Genomic DNA, 11,781 nt, shown 5'->3' on the forward strand with positions numbered 1-11,781 from the left:
CCCACAAAAAAAAAACGAACACTTCCTCTCACCCCAACTGGAATGCCGTGGGCTGTCTGAGAGTGCTTCTTTTAAAAAAAACGAGCTCATCTCCTTTCTCTCTCAAACACAGAGAGCAGCTTCTTACACACAGGGAAAAAAACGCGGGCTCTCACGCACCTAGAAGACTGTGCCTTCTCACACAAAGGCTACGTTTCTCCTCTTATGCACATGGGCTACGTAGGCTATCTGAGAGCATCAGAAACAACGAGCTCTCCCTATCACACACTGAAACTACAGCTCCCCTCCTCCTCTTATACACATGGGCTGCGCAGGCTATCTGAGAGCATCAGAACACGAGCTCTCACTATCACACTGAAAACTACAGCTTCCCCTCCTCTTCTTATACACATGGGCTGCGCTGCATGGGCTGCGCTGCCCGCTCAACCAAAAAAAAAATAAAAATGTTATACTATTCGTAATACTCCAAGATATGTCAGGTTGCCAGAGAGCTCACCCCCACCTCCACGCTACGCTTCTTTGACAATCGAGGCTAGTTGAAGAATCTTTTGAAGCAATCCAAGGCCACCTTCTATTTTTAGCAAGCCTTGTATTAAATCCCAAGGTGACTCTTGCATTCAAGGAAGACTTTGCACCACACATACCTTTGTTTCCCATGAAATGGCAAGGACGCTGACATCCTCTAACGGGTCCCTGTCCAGCTTTTAAAAAAAATAGTGCTCTGCATGCTCACATTATTTGTCAACAAACTTGTCCACATATGATAGTGCTAAGACCTACCTTGTGAAACTGATTCTCATTTCACACCCCTTTCATTTCCCATTTATCAAGGTAAACCAACAACTAACTGTACACATTGCATATTTTTGTTAGATCCGTTCACATGTGGCCTTATACCCCCTTTAGCCCTTGGAGATGGACACCCTTTATTTGTAAATGCCATGCATGAGTGTGTACACATGCTAAGAAAATATTACCAAAAAAATACCTAACATAGTTTGCCCATCCCCTAGCCTGCTAGATCATTCATGGTCAGCAGAAAACAGTGTCGTGAGACTCAATGCATCTGATGTTGCCATGTTCTCAAAGACACTGTTTTTCACTACTTCCATTCTTTCATCCTTGTCTACCATCATCAGTCGTGCATGATATAGCTTGAGATGCAAACCATTCACCCTTGATACATGTGGGGTCCCATCAAGGTCAGCCAATTGATATGTGCCATCATTAGCAAAGCAATTCATCACTCTGAAGGGCCCCTCCCATTTCACTTGGAACTTCTTTTGAAAGGTTTTATCCAGCTTACTATTATAGCGTAGCACCAAATCACCTTCCTCAATACCCTTCTTCTTAATCTTCTCATTTATCTTTGTCAATGCCCTATTTTGCATCTTCTCATAATGTTCCAAGGCACTCACTGTCCAGCTGAACCTCTTGCAACTGTAAGAGTCTCTCTTTAAATGTGTTGCTAGAAGGCCCTAGCAGCTTTTCTAACATTTTAACTGCAGGCAACTCAACTTCCACAGGTAACAAAGCTTCTTTGCCATACACTAAGTGAAAAGGTGTAAAACCTGTGCTTGTCTTCACTAATGTACGATAAGCCCATAAAGCACTGAACAGCTCCAGATCCCAATTCTTGCCCTGATGTTCTGTCACCTTTGCAAGAATGTGTACAAGTTAACCATTGAATCTTTCATTCAAACCGTTGCACTGCGGGTAATAAGGAGTAGTAAAATTATGCTTAATCCGCATTTTGGCACACAAGTATTCTAGCAAGTCAGCTCTAAAACCAGGCCCTTGATCAGAAAGAAGCTCCAAGGGCACCCCAAATTTACAGCAGATGTCTTCATAAACAAACTTTGCAACATCTCTTGCAGTAATTTGCTTCACTGCTCTAGCTTCTGCCCACCTGGAAAGATAATCCACAGCTGTCAAAATATAACTCTTCCCCCTGCTGCTGGTAATGGGTAATGGTCCTACTGCATCAATTCCCCACTTCTCAAAAATGTCAAAGGCCAAAATTGTCTTGCGCAACTCTGGTTTTAAAACTCGTTTCCCAAATGCCTGGCACCTTTTGCATGAGCTACACCAGTGATGCACATCTTTTTGTATACTTGGCCATATGTAACCCTCCTATAAAATTTTGTGCAATGTGATTTTAAATGCAAAGTGGCCACCACATGCTCCTTCATGATTCTCCTCAAGCACTCTGTATAGCTCTTCCTTCCATGGTACACGCCTTAACACCAAGTCAGCCCCTTGCATGTATAAGGTGTCACCAATGAGCTTGTATTTGCAAGCTCTGCGTACAAACCCATATTTCTTTGCCTTCTCAATGTCCTTGGGAATGACTCCTGTCAACAAAAACTCTTCTTCCACCAGTGTCAGACTTTCACGACCCCGATAAAGTGGCAGATCTGCTTTTAACACATATAGCTCGCCAATCATTCCCTGTGCTGCTTCATGTGCTTCTATATTAAGAGAACGCTCCACATGCCGAATGCCCCATGCTTCAAACTCCTTCAACAAGCTCTTGATCTTGAAACACTTGTTCCTCAATGCAGGGTTTTTGCTCTTCCATACTCCAAGTATTTGCTTTACCACCAGTAGAGAATCACCTCTTATGCATAGTCTCTTTACACCATGCTTAATGCAAATGTTTAGCCATGCTTCCAATGTAGAATACTCTGCTTCATTGTTAGTATGAGCATCAACTTTGAATCCCTTTTTACAAATCAGCTTACCTTGCTGGTCATAAAAGAAGCTGCATCATGGCTCTTCCTGTATGAACCATCAAAGAACAAAACATGAGCATTGCTTACTTCTGCCATATTTTCTACCTTTATAACACTTTCCTCTTTGACAAGCAGAGGGTTTTCCTTATAAGTTAACAAAGTCTGCCAAAGTAGCTCTGTTGCTTTCTTCCACCAAGAAAGAGAACTCGAACTCTTGTAATTCAATCACCCACTTTTTCACTGCCTTAGACATGTTTACACCATTGATGAGCCGAGGCAAGAATGTGTAGCTAGTTAGGAATACAAATGGCTTTGTCAAAAGATATTGGCGAAACCGTCGGCAAGCAAACACCACACTTACCATCACCAACTCTATTTCTGAAAGTCCCCTCTCTGCTACTGACTTTACCCTACTAGCACAATAGACGGGGTGCATATATTGGCTCCCCTTCCCTTTTTGCAGCAACATAGCACCAATAGCATCCTCTCCTACTGAAGGATCCACATAAAAAACCTATTCCCAATTTGGAGCCTACACCGCTGTCATCTCTCCTAAAACTTCTTTGACTCTCCGAAACTCCTCTTCACACTTGTCATCCCATTGCAAAGGATCGTGCTTTGCCACCTGTTGTAATGGATATAAAAGCTGTGAGGACAAGGAAATGAATCTTGCCATGTACTTTACCTTCTGAATGAATGTTGCCAATTGTTTTGTAGACTCTGGGGAAGGAAGAAGCATGATTGCCTTGACCTTGTCTAGATCAGCCTCAATGCCATTTTCTGACACCATATGACCCAACAATTTTACCCTTAGTTTTGCAAAGAAACACTTCTTGGGATTGAGTTGGCCACCACAATCATTATATCGTTCCAGCACCATTTCCAGCTTTTCACAGTGATCCATTCGTGTGCTATAGACACAAAAATCATCAATGAAATCCTGTACACATTTTCCAATGAATGGCAGAAGCGCCCAATTTGCTCTCTTTTGATAGTGAGCTGGACCATTTGTTAGCCCAAATGGTAGTACTGTATAGCAAAAACAGCCCCATGGCGTAATGAAAGTAGTTTTCTTATGATCCTCTCTGGAGCAATCTTCAACTGGAAATAGCCTGAAAACCCATCACACACACTGTATCTTTCATGACCCGCCCCCACTGAATCCAGGATTTGATCAATGAAAGGTAGTGGGTATGGATCCTTCTTTGTGGCTGCATTCAAAGGTTTGAAATCCACACAAACCCTCCATTTTCGGTCCTTTTTGGGAGTGACCACGACTGGGCTAACCCACTCTGTTGTCTCCACAGGGCATATAAAACCAGCCTTTAGTAGTTTGTCCACCTCTTCTCGCAAAGCCTTCATCTGTTCTGGACCCATTCTCCTTAATCTTTGACGTACTGGCTTGGCTCCTTCATTTAGCTCTATGTGCAAATCTTCCCCTTTGAAGCCCCGAACTTCTTCATAAGATGTGATGAATAAATCTGGATACGTTGACAACATCTTTAAATACTTCTCCTTCTCCATGATTGAGAGATCTGTGCTAATCATCCTGGCCATCAATTCGTGTTTCTCGTGCGACTTCACCTAGGGTTGCATTATCTCTTCAATCACCTCATATGGGCCCTTAGACTCATCTTCAATCCCCTTCATGGATGCGACTATGCTGGTCCGTTCAAAGACCCTGTCCACCATCAAAAATGCCACATTTACCTCTCCCTCACTAATAGTGGTGGTGCCACTGTCCCCGTCTGACACAGTGGAAGACTCTTCACCACTTGAATTCTCCTCTTCTTCATAATCTTCATCTAGTGGCTTCCTGCTACTCATGTCAAATAATCTTTTGCCCCCTGTCTCCCCATATAAGCTGATTGTACCGTGTCTCCAATCTTGAACGGCCCGCACTGCGCGTAGCCATGGTCTTCCAAGGATGATAGGATAAGCCCCTAATCCTGCTGGCATTACATGAAAATCTACTACCGTTTTTACTGCATAAGCTTCAATTTCCAAGCTCTTCACTACCCCTAGACACTTGATCTTTTGATGGTTTGCCAGTCGTATGCGGAATCCTGAAACTCCTTCTACTGTCAGGCCCATCTTTTCTACACATGTTTGAGTGATTACACAAATTTGTGCACCACCATCCACGTATCCCTGCCCAAGATTCTTCCTCTTGTGCCAAACATCCACTATGGGGCAAATGTCTGAAGACTCATCAATGGCCAACACTCTCACTGACCCTCTATTGGGTTCCTTCCCCAGCGGGCTGACTAGTTTCTTCCATTGGCGCTTCAGCTTCGGTATCATTTCCACTAGTTGTCCAAAGGTCACGTCTGCCTTCCTACTGATCAGGTCCTGTTTCAAGTCGTAGCTATCCTTCCCTTCCCCTAGCGGAAAATCTGAGACGTGAAATTCTCGGCGAGCTCTCCTTTTCCTTTTCGCTTTCACATCTTCACCCTCATGACTCTTCCCTTTCTTCCTACTGGGACCTGCTTCATTTCTTCCTTCTTTATCCTCTGTGGTTCTCTTCCCAATAGGCATTACTAATGTATCTTCCAATATTGCTGCCTTCTCCAAGGTGACCACGCTTAACACTTTTGTCTTTCCCTTGTCCTCCTTGGTCAGTCCACTAGGTCCTGCCTCACCCTTAATCTCAATGCCATAATCATTTGACCGGTTCGGCAACTGTGCAGGCAATGGATACATATCTCCACCCATTCTTGGTGGTTTATCACATTGTGGGCTGATGTGGCCAAGCTCTCCACAGTTATAGCATGTGGGCAACTGCCTCCAACCCCTGCCGTTGTTTTGTCCACCAAAACCATTCTTTGGTTGTCCTTCACCTCCTGGCTGATTTGCAAGTCTCACACAACCTCGATTATTTCCCACATTACCTAAGGTTGTTGCAAGATTAGGGTGTCCAGTTTTATCCAGTTTATGGTGGATTGGGACAATGCTTGGAGAGAAAATTTTGGGAGGCAAGGTACTTAAAATGAGATCAAGCAAAAAATATAAAATACGCTTGCCCTTAAATTAACCCAATATAACTTAAATTAATATAAATTAGTCTAATTAATCAAAATTAATCAAAAATATGATGAAATGATAAACAAATGATCTTTCCATACTTAGAATGATCCAATTTATTTTTTCATGGATGCACCATTACAAGTACACTAGTCCCTATAGGTTTTAGATGATTCACATCAAAAATGTAATTTTACTAGTTAGATTATTAATATTTGCACGCCTTCTCATAGTCTAGAAGAATTTTTGAAAAAGAGATCATTAAAAATCCAACCATTGGATTTGCAATTTTTACTAACCACCACATTCTACTAATGTCTCAGTATTTACCCACTCTTTTGATCTACAAGATTGAGGATTTTAAGTGGTAGCTATTGTGGGTACAAAAAGTGGCATATATTATAACACTTTAAAGACATTGAAATATTTAAAGAAAATAGACAAATATCTTAAAATTTTCTCGAAAAATCAAGTTAAGCTCCATATTATGTGAAGATCTAAGGTACAAAGTGGGAATCTCATATGAGTTTATATGTAAAAGATATTAGCATTTTATGGAATCAGTTCAAATTTGGGACAGGGTGTATACATTGACTTTGTACCTAAGAAAATGAGGACTTTTGACTATCTAATGCTTAATCAAATTATGCAACTATATTTCCAACTTTGAATATGATGTTCCAACAAAAGAACTTGAAACGAAATTCCTTCATTTACTAGGAGAGATTACCCACTAAAGGTAAATAAATGTTTGTTTTTTTACTGTTTACAGGGTGCCTGAGTGGACAAAACTAGGCACCCTGATCTTGCAACCACCCAGAACATATTTAGGCTGAGATTCTTCATCAAATCAACCACTTGCCTCAAGTCCTGCCTCAGTTCATCATCTTGTGCTACAGTAGTGGCCATTGCTGGCACAACTTGAGTAGCTACTGAAACCACATCTGTCGGATGAACCTCCTCTGGAACCCGACTTTGCATGGAATCCATTTGCTTCATCTCTGACACCATAGGTAGTGTGAGCTCACTCCCAATTGAGTTAATCTATTTAACTTCCACTCTTTGTTCCTTGCCACCTCCAATGCATCCTCGTATGTTCTTGGCTTCTTCAATTCTACCCTCCAACGCAGGTTTTCCTTGAGGCCAACCAAGAACCGGTCCTTCTTCATCATATCTGGTGGGGGCACTTGTGGCTGCAAGGCTTGAAACAAGCTCTCCCATAATATGGAAAACTTCTTGATGTAATCATCAATGGGCTCCGCTTTTCTTTGTCTCAATCCCTGTATTTCATGCCAAACTTTGTCTGGATCTTTCACCTTCACAAACTGTGCTGTTAAAGCCTGTCAGATATTATCCCATGTCAATGGCATAGGTGGATCAGCCCTCTGCAATTCCTCCTCATAACCCCTACACCAGCTCCGTGCATCACCCTTCAAACAGATTTGCAAAAGGCGTAACATTTGAGCGGGTATCTGGATATGGTTGCTTATGCACGCAACTTCCATGTTTTCTAAGAACTCTTCCACATTCTCATCACTTTTTCCATGAAACTCTGGATAAGGGAAAGCCATTGCTACCCAATCTATGATAAAAAACCCTTTTGACACAGATGCAAAAACAAAACCCTCTACTAACTCAATTCTCAGAAAGAACTTCAAAACACTTCAGGTTTAGAAGAGGATGAACACATGCACATCAAACGAATTTGCATAGTTAATCATCGGAATTACCACAGGCAAAGGAGACTCCAATATTTCCCTCAGTCTTTCTGGCCCAAACATATATGCCATACGCTGTTGAAAGAAAATTTTTCTGTCCACATGAACATTTATCTGAATTCTTTGGGTAAAATGGAAAGGAGTAAATTGAGGTCCATTGTGATTATCAATTGAGAGTGGCCATCCAACTCCCTAGAGGCACAACTGGCTAATTTCCCAATTCTACCAGAATTTTTAGGCAACACATCAACTATGAAACGGCACCAATCCCAAGAATTTCAGCCTGTAAACCATACTTCAGTTGGCTGTCAAATCAAGCTAATATAGCACAGATTCACACAACTGTCCTGGCACAGCAGTCATTCATTGAGATTAATCACATGCACATGTTTTCAGTCTTGTAAACTGAAGGTTCTTGGAATGTTCCTCAGTGGGGGCACCAAAAACTGTGAAGGGAGGCGGAGAGACACGGAACACCTCTATAGCAATGCCTTTCCACAGTTCGGATTACACACCAACATCAAGAAAAAGGGGCACCAGTCAACTATTCAGTAAGCTGACACAACATTTAACATCTCAAGCATGAAACTTTGTCTCTACCCTCATTCAATTTTCCAAGCAACTGGAGGAAGCCTACATACATTTGATCAAGACATGCAAGGGGAGATGGGCACATCAACATCTGCCACCCTTTACTCAATTGATTCATATGCATATAGGGGTGCACCCTCATTATGAAATAGGCTCACAGCCATAAGCAAAATGATAACCACAGAGAAATGGTGAGAGAACCACTTGACATAAACAAGGTTACATTCCATCAAGTATGAGCTTTCTGCAAAACTTCAGTTTCCCAAGAAAAGACAACATCAGTAAGGAACTTCAAATTCTCCAAACCTGGCAAGCAGTGTGTGACTAGGAGACACAATCACTTTATGGTCTTCATTCTGTCTGTTGAAGAAACGTACCACCATACATACATATTCTCTCAAACAAAACCAGAGGGCTGTCTTTCTCATACACATGAGCTTTCCACAAAATCAGAGAGCTGGTTATCATATACATGGGTTTTCCAAAGCCACAGGTTGGTGATCCTCGTATATATATGAGTTATTTCACAAAAAAGAGAACAAAAAAAATTGGCCAGCCGTCACTTACATGCATGGGCTTGTTGAAATTTGAGCATAATGATGAGCTATGGTGGATCATACACTAGAATCAACATGATTAACAAAGTGATTAAGAAATGATTAAGATATAATTAGTGAATAATTAGCAGATAGATTAATGTAGGCATGGATACTCAAAAACCAGCAAATTCTCATTAGGGCTATGCCTCAATTTATAGAGTTTACATCAAGCATCAAATCCCATTGATTTCTCCATGATTTACTCCCAGAATATCTCCACCTTTTGCCTGATTCTCTCCACCTCTTCTCTTTTCCCTGAATATCTCCCAGAATAACTCCACACTCCTAAATTCCCTCATTCTACCCATTATTCTCTCCCAGTAGATTCTCCTAACCTTTTCACAGGTTCTTTCACAATTACATCTCCTCTTTTACAGCCTCTATCCAAGAGCTTGTTCCCACACACACCCTATTCACTTGTATATTTCAACACCTCCCCTCAAGTGAATACTCCTAGAATACCTAGACCCTATACCAAGTTTGCCTCCCCTTACTTGGAAGTCCGCGACTAGTGTCTACTCCTCCCCTCAAGTTATCTCAGCACACCTAGACCCTGTATCAAGTTTCTCTCTTACTTGACAGTCCGCGACCAGTGCCTCAAGTCCCTAAACTCCATAGTCCTTGACACTCTCTCTCTCTATGTGTCCAAGGCTACTATAAGTGCCCGTGACCTTGACTAAAGTGTTCACACATACATCTACCACTTGGCCTACATCATCGGTGGCTCAGAGGTGGTTTTACTTTATTGGGGCAGGTTACATTGGGTTGTGGGGTCTCTCTCTCTCTCTCTCTCTCTCTCTCTCAGAGATTTTCACATGGCTCCTCACTCTTTGGAGCCTCACATCTTCTCTTCTCTTCAGTCTTCTTGTCGTGGCAGCATCTCTCCATGTGTCTGTCTCTTCTTTCAGTCTTTTCGGGGTAGCTTCTCTTCTTGTGGCAGCTTCTCTTCTCGTGTCCATGTCTTCCTTCAGGTCTTCTTCTCGGTGTGGATCCTCTTCTTGGGAAGAGATATTCTTCTTCTTTCATGGCTCGAGCCATGAGCTCGTCCGTCAGGTCATTTTGCTCCATGTGAGCAACATGTTTCAATGTTTTGCTGACAGTTCCTTTGGGATTTTTATGTTTATTTTGTATCATTATGCAATGCAAACCCAAATTTATGCGGGAGGTCTTACCAGTTGCCTTAATCTGGACAAGGGCAGTGTCTATTCCCATTTTTACACTGATAAAATGTGCCCAATACATAATGCGTATAGCATTCATTCTCATGCACATTCCAAATGCAATTCTGGCTGTGAATAATCTTGAATTTGAGTGAGATTTACAGGCATTAACCAAGGGTTAAATGCAAAATGATGATTTTCACAATTTTATCAGCACAATTTTTCCAGAAATTACACTAAATTAAGGGTAACCAATTTGTACGGGATGGTTGGAGTATCAAACCAACTCCGATTTCCAATCTGAAGTTATAGGGATCTGTATCAGATACCTAATGGTTAATTTGAACCCTCAATTGCACCAAAGTACAGTGATTAGCACTGATTAATCATTGATTAGCAAATTAATGCTCTGTTTTGTGTGCAGAAAACAGAGTATGCGGGGAGCTCAGATCTGGTGCCTTCCACTTCAAATGAGCTCAAATGCTTTGAAAGTCATCAATAGCAATGAGTCTAGTAGAGGATTAAGCCAAGAAACACAAGATTTGACCAAATAATGAAAGCTTAATCTCTGTTTTACCAAAGTCACCTGCAGATTTGATGAAGAGCTTGGATCTCTCTGTAGACTTGATGAAATTGATTTCTGTCTTCACCAGCTTGTAGAGCATGCTTGATTACCCTTTGTGCTAAGAGGAATTGAAGACATTTGAACTGAGCAAAGAGAAATCTTAATTCTTCTGCAGAAAAACGGCGCCTGTTAATTAGCGAAAAATCGATGCTTTCGCCGGCGGTTTGCTGCGTGGAGTAGATGGGCTGGTAGCCAAGGACCTTAGCTAGCTTAACCTAGAAGCTCATGACCTAATTTGAAGTATGCTAAGTGCTAGAGACCCTCCACTGGCTGGGGGTGAAGGGGAAGAGTGAAAGCTTACTAAAAACTGATTTTTTTTGCTAATTATTTTACTAATCCTGATTAATTCACTAATGGGCTCATAAATCTGGTTGATTCTAGGCATGGCTCTGATACCATGTTGAAATTTGAGCATAATGATGAGCTATGGTGGATCATACACTAGAATCAACATGATTAACAAAGTGATTAAGAAATGATTAAGACGTAATTAGTGAATAATTAGCAGATAGATTAATGTAGGCATGGATACTCAAAAACCAGCAAACTCTCATTAGGGCTATGCCTCAATTTATAGAGTTTACATCAAGAATCAAATCCCATTGATTTCTCCATGATTTACTCCCAGAATATCTCCACCTTTTGCCTGATTCTCTCCACCTCTTCTCTTTTCCCTGAATATCTCCCAGAATAACTCCACACTCCTAAATTCCCTCATGCTACCCATTATTCTCTCCCAGTAGATTCTCCTAACCTTTTCACAGGTTCTTTCACAATTACATCTCCTCTTTTACAGCCTCTATCCAAGAGCTTGTTCCCACACACACCCTATTCACTTGTATATTTCAACAGGGCTGTCATCATGACAGAAGCTGCATTCTTTATGCGTGGCACCTTCTCCTCATTCATACGGGTTGTGTTGCAGCTTCTCCTCCCCTCCTACACACAAACATAGAGGGTACTGCGCAGCCTCTCTTCTACACATGTCTGCACTTCTCCTTGAGAGCTCCTTCCCACAAAAAAAAACGAACACTTCCTCTCACCCCAACTGGAATGCCGTGGGCTGTCTGCTGAGAGTGCTTCTTTTAAAAAAAAACGAGCTCATCTCCTTTCTCTCTCAAACACAGAGAGCAGCTTCTTACACACAGGGAAAAAAACGCGGGCTCTCACGCACCTAGAAGACTGCGCCTTCTCACACAAAGGCTACGTTTCTCCTCTTATGCACATGGGCTACGCAGGCTATCTGAGAGCATCAGAAACAACGAGCTCTCCCTATCACACACTGAAACTACAGCTCCCCTCCTCCTCTTATACACATGGGCTGCGCAG

The sequence above is a fragment of the Cibotium barometz genome, chromosome 5 (assembly GCF_041138505.1).
Source record: "Cibotium barometz isolate CiBa-2024 chromosome 5, ASM4113850v1, whole genome shotgun sequence".
NCBI lineage: Eukaryota > Viridiplantae > Streptophyta > Polypodiopsida > Cyatheales > Cibotiaceae > Cibotium > Cibotium barometz.